The sequence below is a fragment of the Varroa destructor genome, unplaced genomic scaffold (assembly GCF_002443255.2).
Source record: "Varroa destructor unplaced genomic scaffold, Vdes_3.0 BEIS01000007.1, whole genome shotgun sequence".
Classification (NCBI taxonomy): Eukaryota; Metazoa; Arthropoda; class Arachnida; order Mesostigmata; family Varroidae; genus Varroa; species Varroa destructor.
The window spans coordinates 8,787,334-8,801,101 of NW_019211460.1; the positions used below are offsets into that span (position 1 = coordinate 8,787,334).

General features: G+C 39.9%; 1 protein-coding gene and 1 long non-coding RNA gene across 13 annotated transcripts in view; one reads left to right on the forward strand and one right to left on the reverse strand.

Moving 5' to 3' along the window:
• The window catches only part of trbd (ubiquitin thioesterase trabid), a 30,765-nt gene that overhangs the window by 5,708 nt on the left and 11,289 nt on the right, over positions 1 to 13,768 (forward strand). For 9 of the 12 annotated variants that reach the window (XR_015317510.1, XR_002675316.2, XM_086975428.1 and 6 more), the window contains one exon: positions 5,552 to 5,661. The exons of 1 other annotated variant lie outside the window; for it this stretch is intronic. The gene's annotated coding sequence lies outside the window, so the exon portion shown is untranslated. Of the gene's footprint in view, positions 1 to 5,551; positions 5,674 to 8,907; positions 9,215 to 13,768 lie in introns of those variants that run through there. 2 more of the 12 variants (XM_022816548.2, XM_086975429.1) reach the window with 2 other exon arrangements.
• LOC147754278 (uncharacterized) lies at positions 1,449 to 8,213 on the reverse strand. Its single transcript, XR_015317515.1, has 3 exons — positions 7,882 to 8,213; positions 7,461 to 7,652; positions 1,449 to 2,753 (listed from the first exon to the last, which is right to left on the reverse strand). It is a non-coding gene; the product is annotated as an uncharacterized LOC147754278 (long non-coding RNA).

Here is a 13,768-nt window from a genome sequence, read left to right on the forward strand (position 1 = left end):
TCAAGGATGCATATCAGGCATACATGTTGGAAGTTTAGCTACGAAAAAGAATCACTTTGAAATCTCAAGCTTGATACTGTATTCTTACTGTTCTAAAAGGACCCAGGATGCTGCATTGCTGGTCTCTACAAGAGATGTGGCATTATGGACGTGGCGAGGTTGTGGATTAAAATTACGTTTAAACGGCATCATTACAAATGTAGACACTGAAAATATGGAGTAGAACGAACAAAAGAAATACGTAAACTCTGTCTATTATAAGCGTACCATGCTTTAAGTAAATTCTCTTTAAGCAATCACCACGGTCACGCAAATATTGGAAACTTTAGCGAACGTTCTCAAAATATAAGCAAGTTTAAAAAATGATTGGGCTAGAAACTTCTGTATATTTTCTCACCAGAGCTCCTGCAAAGGGCTTACAGAACAAAATCACAATCTCGATCTTAACAGTGTTGTGGTGGAGGCTCACCGAGTGGCCGATTTGATTTTATGCTGTACTTCAAATCCCACCAACTACACAGTCTGCGTGAATGGACAAAGTTACTCTTTAATACAACCACATATAAAGGCTATGTATTTATCTTCTCACAAAACACGTTTCTTTATTACCTGTCCCATCTAGAGCAAGTACATTGAGATGAACGACCTTTCTTGATAAAGTGTCATACATTGACAACTGGGTCACTTAGGAGCAGTCGCCAATGGGTCTCCTTGTTGGCTTACTTAAGAAATGTCATCTTTGGGAATGTTTGTCAGAGTGATTGAACCTGAAAAAGATACTAACGATTTCTATGAACGTAGCGTCTATTAAAAATACCACTTGAATTTTACCATTTTGTTCTTGCCGGCGTCTACAGAAGGTTTGAGTTACATATATATATATATATGTTCTGAGGCAACTCATGTCCATAAAAGGTCTAAATCTTGTATTAAGATGGTTTGGCTCCAGAAGGCTTTCGGCCTGAAAGAGTGAGTGGCCGACGGTAGCTGATTTTTTTTTTACGTAGCTCACATTAGAATCTCTAGTTTCATGGAATGGAGTGTTCGGAAATGCTGAAGACATGTTAAAGTGAGTGATCCCAGTTGTTCATTTGGCATGAGAAACCAATTGTAGATTTATCGAAATATTTATTACCTTTGTCTGGCATAGATTCAATATACTACTGCTTGACCATGCTCCATAGATCCTAATCAAATCCATTCGCTGATTAAGTGATTAACCAATCTACTTCATGTTTTTTTTCCGAATGCTCGATTCTATGGTGAGCGTGATACTGGTGTTGCTAGCTTGAAATAAATTTCCGCACTTCTCCTGCAGAGTCTGCTTGAATCTTATGCAGTTAACATTAAGGATTCATTAATCACGAAAATCTACTGGGTTGCATCATACAAGAGTTAAATGCGCGCCATGCTGTTCAATGAAAACACTACTATTTACCTTTCGTCTATGTATTAGGCGAATATGTTTTCATATAGTTTAATAATAGTTCGACTAAGTTGCTGGTAATGTTACGCATCATCAATTGGTTTACTTCTTGGTGACTCACTGATTTGGTCTTAACATACATCTGCCTGACATTTATCTCGTGCCAATTAAAAGCTGGAACTATGCAGGTTGCAGCTAAAGCAGTATATCGCTTCCATTGAACAAGCCGGCTGTAGCGTCTTGTTCTCTTGACTAACGCTGTTATCGCTGCTTTTTTTTTTTTTTTTGTTAAGCTCTATGCGCACGTGTGGCCGACACCGGATAGATCTTTAATGGGTCGACATTCGATAGGTTAGTTACTGACAGTTCAACGTTACGTTAAAGCTTCTGTAAGATTTAGCAAAGATGAATGATTAAATGCTATCGTTCGTTGGTCGTCTTGTCCTTAGCTGTTCGGTCGGCCTGCTTCGCGAGAACACATTCAGTTGTAGCGTGTCGGGTAGGATTTGATCCACGTGCCGTTTGCTCTGTTGCTAACGGTTGCGGCATAGTGGTAATCGTTGTTGTATCCGGCGAGAGATTTTCTGTCTTTAATGTCGACCGTTATGTTATCGTTATGAGCGCTTCACGCGCCCTTGCTATTTGCCGTCATAATACTGTTGTCCAGGTTAGCATATGTTGTTATTGGTGTCGTCGTCGTTGTTGTTACTGCTCTCAATCTGCCTTTCGAGCTTCTGTACTTTGCTGTGTTCTTCGGCCATGGCACTGCTGTCTTCGAAGCCACCCTACGGAGTCTGACAATGCAGCGGAACTGCCGCTGCGACTAGCGGCCGCTGCTCTTACGCGTAGCACTGCCAAAAGCATCGCAAGGCGGTGTGCAGCTGTCTCTAAGGCAGTCGTAAGTGTGGGTGGCCAGCACAATTCTAGCTGCTTCTGCCGCCATTGGCCTTCTTTTCCTCGTTGTTGTTGATACATGTATTCGAGGCTCTGACGTCGCCGATGAAGGCTCGTCTGCTTGTCGACGATTAGTGCTATGCCAATAGTGCTCAACGATGTACTATTACATAGCTTCAGTACAGCAAAAACAATGGTAATGTTGCAATATATCCCAAGACACTGGGCACTACTGGTATATATATAGTTGCATGCTACCTGTATATCTGAATCGGCAACAGAGTAATAACTCGCTGCCGACGACGCGGGTTACGCAGCAGCATAAGGTTGGTAGTATGGGGCTGTTGTATGTTACGTCATCGTACGATCTAGCGCATGCAAATCGCGTATTTTTCTCCCTCTTTCATCTAGCCGTCACCTTCAGCACTTTCTTCTGTATAGATGTACACACAAGCGACAGACATATATGGCACAACAGCAAAAATAAAATTTGTTTGACAGTGTTTAGTTCACAGTGCTTCATCTCGCTTCATTGATCGATTCATGTTAACCGCTATGAATATTGAAGAAATCCATTAGTGTCAGAGCCTATAAAGTTCACAGTGCGATCGGTAATAAGCTAGCTGGCTTTGTTTGCGTTATTTTAGAATTGAAATATTGAGAGTGTATCGTAGCAATAAGAAAAAATATATTATCGCATTACCATTGTTAGTGTAGGCTTATTTCAGGGTAGTTTCTACTACGTAACGCCCGAGCTATTCATTGAATTCAGTCGACCCGTGCAGAATAAATTTCATTGTTTTTTATGAGGAATAAAATAGCGTCCATACAGCTATTGCCTGGAGCAACGCGCCGATATACAATAGTGCTTTACTAAAGTAAGCTAGATGCTTTCGAGTTTACTACTGCCGCTAAGCATTGTTTCAGACAGGCGGTTCTCCGCACGAAACTGAAAGTGTCTATATTCGGTTTCCAAGCTAGACTGCCTTATCAAGTGTCCCAAAGGTTAGGAGGCCAATGTGTTACTACCGAACAACCAAGCTAAGAAAGTTAATGTTGTCTTTTATCGTCCCTGTGTCGTTACAAACATTCTAACTTTAATCAAAATTTAGTTGAATCAACAAAAGTGCTTCACGGTAGCACGTACTTGAAGCATCACGTGAACACCTACTTTTTTCCCAAGCAAACGTAGCGCTTATGCCCCACTAGCCACAACAGCTTCATTAAAATTTGCATCCGCGTTATTGCTCCTCATTACATCGGTGAAACGCAGCGAATGTCTGCTCTTATCTCCATCTTTGTGTCCCAGGCTGTCAATTATTAGCTTCATCAAGTTCTAATTGTTGTTTACTATTGTTATTTTATGCTACATTTATCAAAAGTATTGTGTTTTTCAACGCATACAACTTAGTCTCACAGTGGCTTATGCCTCAGCTATAACTATATTGTCAGCTATGTAATGAAGTTCATGCAAGCAGCATAATAGGTGAGTTGATGGTCAACATAGGCTTTACGTTTTCTTGCGAGCTTTATGGCTCACGGTCAACCGCCAATATCGAACTTCAGTCTATGCGTGAACAAGCTGAGCAGTTTACACGATTGCGCTTGAAGGAACTCTCGTTTTAAATTCATTAATGTACTATAATTATAAAAGTCTTAACGTCTCTATCTATAAAAGACTTTTACGCGTGGAAAGCGATAGGATATGCATCCATAACGAAAAAAATTGCTTCGCATCATGCGGGACTCGATCCCCGTATGTGGTTCTGTTGGGATGATCTTAGGTGGTTTTTAACCTCCCCCTTACAGCACCGTTGTGTTTAAACTTCTATTTATTGTCTGTATTACCAGATGACCATTTCTGGTCATATTTAAAATGTGTCGCTGTCTAACGGGACGGACGTCCATCATAAACCGTGTTACTGGCCGCGACAATAACTAAGATCTAATTGAAGATTATATAGAAGTGCAGCAAAAATCAAATCCATGAAAAACGATAAGGCTAACGATGATGTGCTCAAGCCATAGACAGAAGTCATCTTTCTATATGATAGCCCAAGTTGATGACAGTGGTATCTCTTTTATGAGATTTTTATTATAGAACAATTCGTTCGAGGAAACAAAACTATTATTTGACACGTGAGGGTTAGAAACACGTACGGAAAGGGCCTGGTATGTTTACGCTTTTGCAGTATCGTATAAACTTGTGATTCTATTAATTAATACAGAATATAAAAGCTTATTGTATTTCCCAAGTGTTGATTAGGTATAATTATTAAGTTAATGAATAAAAAGTCTAAAAAAGGAAAAATAAATTGTTTTAAAAACGCATATGTGATTTTTTGGCATTGGAATATATCAATAGGCTTACAGACTCAGCACAAATATGCAAGTCTGCCTGAGTATAAATTTTAACATTAGTTGATACAGAATTGATGGAACTTTTCGAAGTATACAGCGGGGTACCACAATGTGTTATATTATATTGGTTTCGTCGTCTCTCTTATTATTTGCGAGGACGCTGAGGACATTGTACGGTTAAGGGGTAGTTGCATGTAGCCGAGAGCGCAATGGTTGTATCCATGGTGGATTCATAGATATATTTTAACATTAGCATTATGAACATCGCTGACCCTCTATCGATGCAGTAACACCTTTTAATTACGAGGGGCGTCTTCGTTGATAATATATGCAGTGTTATATGTCCATAAAGTTTATAATTCATAATAATAATGACCATCATGCAATCGGTCGACATGCATCATACACTGGTGTTTGTAATGATAATGACTTCCTAAACGTCTTAGTGATTAAAAGAACGTTATTTTTATGCATGTACAAGGGAAACTACATAGCAGTGAGTATATATAGTATTTGTAATATCGGCTAACATAGATGGTATGTATTTGATTTCTCCAGCATACTTGGCGCCATAGAATATCGTTGCGCTCGTAAACCATTCCTCCGTAGTTGTTTCCGAAAAAAATTATGGAAATTTAGCAGATTTGGTTAGTGAGGCTACGCTCGAAGAGAACTGCACACAGAGGAAGTTGTAGTGTCTTTTTTAACGAAGCGGAATGATTCGTACGTTGTTTTCAAACAGGCCCCCTTTGAAAACTGACTCACAGTGTATACATCGTAAACATAGCTATATCGCCTGAACTTACCCACTGGCAAATATAATAAGAAGACATTACCTAACTAGGAGGGTGCTTTCTGGCTACTTTGCAGGCATGCCTGATCCGATGCTAGGTTTCATGGAAAAGTTAATCGTTCAGTCAGACGGAGTCACCAGTAGCCAGGCCGTTTGAGAAACTTCACTAGCAACATTCAATGAATACGTACGTGAATACGTGAGTTCGTACGTGAGAAAAAAATATCTCGTGTGATTGTAACGATCTATTCATTTATTAAAATTAATAGTTTTTTTTCATTATGTTGATCTCGCTTATTATGATATTTTCAGCCGTATTAGCTAGTATTGGGCAAGTTACACGTCATTTGAGAGTGAACGGAAAGCGCTGTTGACCTTGAAGTGATGATTTTTTTTTCAACTGCATTCTATGACTTCTCTAACGGCAGTCCTAATGCCGACATTTGTATACGATCAGCTACTTGTCTAAACCAGATGTTAGAATGTTTTTACAAGTTTTCCGCTCCTATGCGTCTAGCATCTTCTGTTGTTATTATTTACCGTGGCAAACACAGCGTATATACGTTTTTTGAGCGCTAAAATAATGTCTACTTATTCTACCCGACCTCGCTGACAACACTGAAACGATCCATACGACCCCTAGACGTTTTTCGAGTGTTATTGGATTAAATATAATTTAGTTTGGTATTTAACAACTACTAGCCTAGCAGCCTCCATTGATACAGCCGTTACAAAATTCGGCAAATAGAATACATATATATGGTGCGGAAAAATCGCATGGATATCAATGCTGTCCTGGTTTGTCAATCTCAGAATTTTCGCAGATTCAGCGCTCGATTGTGACATGTCAAACAAATTTTGTTGACGACAAGCTTGGTGACTTTTTATTTTCAGCGTTGCAGCGTACTACCGTACGCGCCGCACGGTAGCCCTATCGCTGATTACGCGGTCAGTGATAGGGCTCAAGATTAGAGATCGTCGCTTAAAGATACCGCTATTTAAAATGAATCCCTTGAAATCCATGCTAGAAACAAAGCGTAAACAGTATATCTGGTTCGATTGTTGACATGAAACGTTAACTACAGAAAAATGATAACGTGTTACGCATGCCGATATTTAGAAGATGCTGTTCGGTTATAGTACGCTACAACTTATGACTCAGATATGTTGCAATTGGGGAGAAAACGTAATTACTAAAACTTCCTATTCGTTTAATCGTGGTCAATTATAATGACCTTCGAGATAAAAGAAAGTCTTTACCGCTATATTTAAAAGCGCAAAAGGAAGAGGGTGAGCCTCATCGTTTATCTGTTACTTCGCCCGCGCATGAATACATCTAATTGGACTCCTCTGTGCCCCCAACAATATAGATAGATGGAGACAGGCTTCTGATGATATTTCGTATAGACGGAAAAGCCCGGGTTGCTGCATGATTGTGTGTCAAACCACTGAGATCGGCATCGTGATAAATCTGGGAACTTACGTTGTGAGTCTATTGACTGTAGCTCACAAAAAAACACATCGACTCGACGACTTTTGGCATAATTGTATTTATGATGCGTAGCGGTTAATGCTTGTGCATACGTTATAATCTAGTAGTGTTTTCAGTTGCTGAAATTATGAGTTGATTTGAATTTTTTTGGGTCTTTTCTTTCTCTATGGTGTGTAGTTAGATAGTTTGACTTGCTGCCTTTTAAACCCTATGCTTAGAATTTCGTTTCTAAGTACGTCGGAGAAACGTGTTGAAATTCATGGCGTTGTTCCCTGAACAAGCGTTCCACATAGTGCTTCGCTTAAATGTTTCTACTATTCTATTTCAAATACTGGTATTGTTTTTTGTATGTACATGCTGTGTAGCTTTGTCAATTTGGTTTCTGATTGTGCAGGGACAAAATCGAATTCGAGAATGCTGTATGGGATTTATTTCTACTGTTCACTTTCCTGGCAATTATTTCCTTTCGAGTCAACAATGTGGCAAGGACTTACGGTAGGGCGGTGGTTTAGGTGTTATTTATGAGACATCTTTGGTCCGAACATCTAGAGCGCTGTAAATAATGTTACTCCTTCAATGTCAGTTGCAAGCCTTCGATTTTTCCGTTCGTCGAAACGTGTCTCACGTAGTTGCCCCGTTCCAAGTGGCTATGTAGCAGTTTGCGTCAGATGACGCCTGTGTAGCCCCTGTTAAAATGACAAAAAAAGAGTAACTATAATAAGAAGATACGGCAAGCCACATTGTCGGTGCACTAACTAAAATAACAAAACAATAATAGAAATTCTTCAAATTTAGTACAGATTTAGTACAAAAATAGCAGATAAACATCCTTTTCTAAAATTTTATCACATCTAACAGAAAAACTAGGCAGAAATGCAGCTACATAGCAACATAAAGACAAGTTTATTTTCTTACAATAGTGAATGTAAACAGTGCGGCCGATCTACAGAAGTGGCATCATTTCTATCGTCGCTCAATTTATTTACGGGAAGGTTTGAAAGCCGATATGAAATTCGTGGGAAGCTGCACTCTGACTCAAAATAATGGTAGGATAAAGGTTAAGTCTGATTTTTAAAGACGCTTCTGGATGCCACCCTTTCGCACAGTTTTGTACGTTTGGGAAAAAGGGCAAAGGATTGCTGTATGAGAGCTAACAAAGTCAACTGGTTTTGGATGTGACGACGACGTCGATGCTGATCTCGGTTGTGACATAGGAAAGAGACAAACGGCGAAAAGCAACGTCCTCAGCTAGAAGTGCACCAAAGCAGCTAGTCTTTTGCATATATCAGCATACATCAACTCAGTTTCTTTTCAGTAACTTTATATATATATATATATATATATATATATATATATATATAAAGAGAGAGAGATCGAGGGAGAAAGCGAAAGGTTTTGCAAGGAAGTAGTTTTACCGAGGTCAGTTTGGCCTAACAACCAACTATCTAGTCCCATATAATTATCTAATTCACGACAGACCAATCCGATACAGCATTCTTAGCAATTTTCTTTCACTAAGTATTGAATTTAATCTGGTGCCAACTGAAATCAATTTTTCAATTTCTAGTAAGACACACACAGCGTTTTGAATCAAGCACCACTATGAGCCTTATTTAAGTTCGTTTTTATCGTCGTTAAACAACGATTTTCTCTCAGTGATGTGACTCTATGCCTTGAAAATAGGGAAAGCTTGAGTGATGCTCGGAATGTATATATGTCCGTCCTGGTAAATGCTAATATTACAGTTTTAAATCGCAAAATAGATCGCTTCGTTGAAGCGTCAACAATACGTAATATTTCGATAGCTACTTTACTAGAGAGACCGAACTAGATAGAGAATGTGCCCATATCCGCTTATTCTGGTGGATAGTAGTTTTTGGTGGTTGAACCACTAAATGATCATGGCCGGCATGTTGTGTCCTGTATAGGCAAGTACAGTCTTTCTGCGGGCCATTATGCGCAGTTGTCCTTAGTGCCGCCTAGTTGATCTCGACCTTCTTGTATCCGCCTTTGAATTTTCAGATGTCACTATCGACGGTGGTCCCATTTCATATCGCTATTCCACCATGCTCCTTTGTGTTTTCAAATGCGGACATTAGGTCGCATACAGCGTTTTTGGAGCGAATTGTTAATCGCTGGAGAACTTGTCCATATTAGTTGGGTGTGCATACATAACTTAAGTGCGTGGTTTTTGTATGGATCGTTCAGTTTGTTCGAAATCGTCGCGTTTAATAATGCCGGCCATAAAGTGAGTGGATGACGCGACCGCATATAAAACAAGCCCAACGTTACAAACACTATACCTAATGGGGGACGGGGCATCGAACGGCAGGCGGAACAAGTGTGATGAGAAGTCAGTGATGGCTAGATGCGTATAGTCGTAGTATTACTATTGGATTCAAGCGCGCCTTTTTTTGTTAACAGGGATTGACGAATCGTATTAGTCCACTGGTGATTCTCAATTTTATTAGTTTCTGGTCCGGGCTTCAAGCTGTTATAGCGCTAACAAAACAAGATTTGTTGTACAAGTTGAAAAATGTATCGAACAGACTAACAAAACTTCGCATTACATGACCTCCATTAAGTTGACTAAGTATTGTTGTTGCTTAATCATTGTCTATATAACAAAGAGGGTTGCTTCCTTGTGCTTTATATAGGTATGGTTATAGAGGAATAATTAGCAAGGCGGTAGTCCAGCCAGAAGACTGAATGAGACCTTGGAAGGACGGCTGTAGAGGAAGAACGTTCACCCTGGAGCATGAACTGCAATCGGATCAACATAGAAGTGGAACGTCGAATATAGTAGAAAGGCATACTTGGCTGTAACAGAAAACGGAATTTATTCCCATAATAACGTTGCTCATGTAATTGTAACGTGTTTCTGAGTGTTCGCTTGAGTCTAAACAGCTGTTTGGCTGAATTCTTCTCTGAAGCGCGAACGTTTTGCGAAGGAAAAAATCGCTATGTTCTTTTGGCCTTATTTGAGCCCTAACGATAACAGCGAGCGCAAGTACTGCCTTTTTCAGCGAATCATGTGTGTCCCTCAGAAGAGTAGACGAAAGAGGCAGACGGCATAGTTTGTGCATCGCCTTAAAGAAGAAGACTTTCGAGCATTCAGCCGTCGCAGCGTTTGCTACAAGTAATCTCAAGGTTCCTGTCACTTTTCAGTTACTGATGATGCTTGCCAATATCAAGGTCGCGCCGAACAATAACGGCAGAAGTTGTAATGATGATTATTACGATAACAGGTACAGGGAGAGTAAAAAATATTCACAAAAGAAAAGCGATTCTTTGTAATGTACGCTCTCGAAGGCAGCCGCAATAGCAATACTTTACTCCAAGAGATGAAGTTTCCTATTTAGAAGCTTTTGCATTAAGGAAAAAAAGCACGGTAGGAAAATAAGACTAATTTTGCTGATCGTAGGCTTTTTTTTGGGCTTGCGGGTGTCTGGCCACCGCAGTCCGCTTATAGAGCTTGACAAAACAATGGCTTTTCATTTGTAGTGGAATAGAACGAAAAGTTGATGCGATTGATGATCTAACATACTGTAAACGTTAATTTGTCCAAAAAGAAACATCGATGTCAAAATGTAGTCAATGTTAATTAAAGTTTACGTATGCAGCTGAAAAATTCGAAGGATATCAAATAATTAACAGGGGCTCTAGATGTTGAAAAAAAAACAGTTGATTCGATTAATTTTGTTTAACAATTACGACCACCCGGAACGTCGTTTCGGACGGCCTTTTGATTTACCCTATGCATAATTCAAGTGCAAAGTATTGACCGCAGCAGGAATTGCATGCTGCACCCGTATGGGTAGGCAGCGCTGATCGAGGCAATCCTTGATCAGAAATTCGTGTTGCATCGAATGTTTTGGCATGAGCGAACGATCAGATCAAACGAATAAGCGTCCTGACGCCCATACTTGCCAATAAAGACGTCCGCATTTCCGAGTCAGGTTTTTCTTCTTTCTTCTCGTGAATGATGCCGAGTGCGGCGAAAAGATGATACATTGATTAGAGAAAATTGCGTATTTGTTGGCTTTTCGTATTAAATAGATAGCCTCAATTTGTAGTATGGCTATATAATTTTACTAATGATACAATGCTATAATACAGAGGCTATATGTTCTATCGAGGACAGTAAATCTGCTGTATATCACCTACCGAAGATGATCGATCATCTCCCAGCTAGATGATATTGCTTCCCTGTATGGAATAAAAATCTGTCAAAGTGCCGATAAAGCAAAACGCCGTAAAAGCGATAACAACCGCAAAGTACATAGTCGTTGAACGATACTATCGGCTATAGCATTTTGAACGAAATCTATCAGTGGAAACAAGAATGTATAAATGGGTGTTGCGTTCAATTGACTGCGAGTAATTGTCGCCACTGTAACAGGTAAATCGTATGCGAGTAACGATATGACCTGAAAAGTCCTTAATGATTATTACGATGAAGATATACGTCAAAAGTTCCCGTTTTGATGAAATCTGAGTTATTCCTATTGGCTATTATGTATGTGTAATAGCAAGAATGAAGGAAACCGGGCATATTCAGAGCTGAATTTGTCTGTCCTATTTTTATTAATCACTTGATTGATATGTTATCACTTACTGTGAGAACGAGAAATAAGAAATTTCATGTGTCGTTAATTATAGTAATATATGCATTAACTGGAGGTTAGCTGTTCCATCTCGTATTATACTGAAGGAGAGACCTCAGTTCCAAAATGAATTTGTCTAAACAAACCACGTTCGTCGATGATGAGGTCTGCTGTGTGCAGACGGGTGCATGGATTGGATTTCGTCACACATGCATAATCAAATAAATTTTTTTTTGTTACAAGTATGTTAATGAGTTATTTATTTTGTTATTATTAATTAGCAAGCCGAGGAAACTCGCAGGGCTACTTGCGTACAATATATGTTATAGGATAGCAAATGTACAGCGGACTTTTCAGACTGAGCCATCGTTCGCTAATGGCTAAAATTGTTGTTCTGTGCAAGCATTTTTTCAGGATACTTTACCGTATGCTTTTCCACATCAAAATAGATTATGCTGCTGTTGTCATTTTGATATGTTTATATTTTTGTTTCGAAATTATGTGGAATATTTCATGCAGAGGCTCTCCATCGATCGCGTTCGTATATCTAAGCTGCGACGACACTACCACTCAGCCATCGAGTTTTGTGGGCGAACGGCAGCTTGCAGAGCGTATAGCATCAGAGTTTTAACCACTTGTTTGTCTCGACAAATCGGCAATCGGCACGTCCTTCCGGTTCCACGTCAGACCTTCTCGAGCGCCTGTTCCAGTTCACTGTCCAGTTACAACGGGCAAAAGGGCCAAAGTTGTTCTAGCGTGTGCGCTAGCCCTTGCTAGCGCGGTCGGTATATACTGCAAAAGGGCAAGCTCTGTGTCAAAGTCAAAAGCCTGGGCGTAGTACCTGGTGCCACTTTCGGCTTGTCGTCTCGTTGCTGTTGCTGCCGCCACCGTTGCTATTTCCGCTGCGAGTCCAGACAAGTAGCCTCAGGTGCCCAACACTTGGACGATTCAAAGCTCAACATGTCCATGCCTTTTGGAAGTGCACTTAATATAAACGGCTATCCTGCATTTAATGTTATACCTATAGAGACATGACTTATGGGCCTGGCATGGGCTAGAAGAAAAGCAGCAATTCTTACCAGCAACAATCATCAGTCATTGTGTCCAAAGAGTTGGCTCGCAGTATATATTTTTGCGTTTGGCAAAGTGAAAAACGCTATTCAAGCCGTAAAAATTCGTACGTCTACCAAATTGGCACGCGGCGCACTGGCGAAAATATACATTTATGGAGATTCTAGAGTTGTTACTCGTTCGCTAGAAAACTGTTTGCGTTTGCGTTTATTTGTCGGTATATATGTATACACATGGAGCTACGCTTGCGTATCAACTGGACCGCAGGAATAGGTAGGGTTAAATGGATGCATTGAAACTACGCCGGGCTTAGAATTTAGCTTAAACCACTATACTTATTCACGAACAATGCGAAAAACTTACCATAGAGATGAAATGTTTTTAGGCAGTTTTATACAAATACTGCTAGACTGACTCATCGCTAGGAAAACCAGCGACTGCCGTTCCGGAAGGACACCGTTTGAGGTCCCCTATAGCTTCGACAAGCATGAGCTTCCGTAAAATATACAAAAACTTGATCTTTTTGTGAGTGTGAAAAGAGCGTTTCAAAGATTCAGATAAAATGCATAAAGCTTAACACCGAGTGTTTTTATTAATCGTACTTGATAAATGAAGTGCGACATTTGACTGGTCAACGGGCAACTTCAACAAAGCCAATGTATACAATGAAAAAAGTAAACCTTCTCTAAATACCCTACTTCGTAATGACCAATAAGACGCAATTACATCTAGCAATGACGACGGATATAACTATTTGCAAGGCGTGACGGCAAGATAATTTGTTTATACCAAGAATATTTATTATACTGGTTAGCATGAATCATGTGTTTCCAGTTGTTGAAGTTCAATAGGACGGGTCCAGCGATAGCTTCTACGATTCTGTCACAGGATCGTCAATAGCTGGGTTTGTTTGGCTGAAGACGAGACCAGAGCAGCACAACCATATATCGCAGGCTAAAGATCTCTGTTTCTATGATATCATACCATTGCACTCACAACGCAGTGGCCTACGCGGCAGACTTAGAGGCTGAGTCAGCAGTAGCAACAGCAGGAACAATGTTAAAGAAAGCAGCGTCAGATTGGCTACTATCGTCTTATAGTAGCAACACTTGAATCCGACCTTG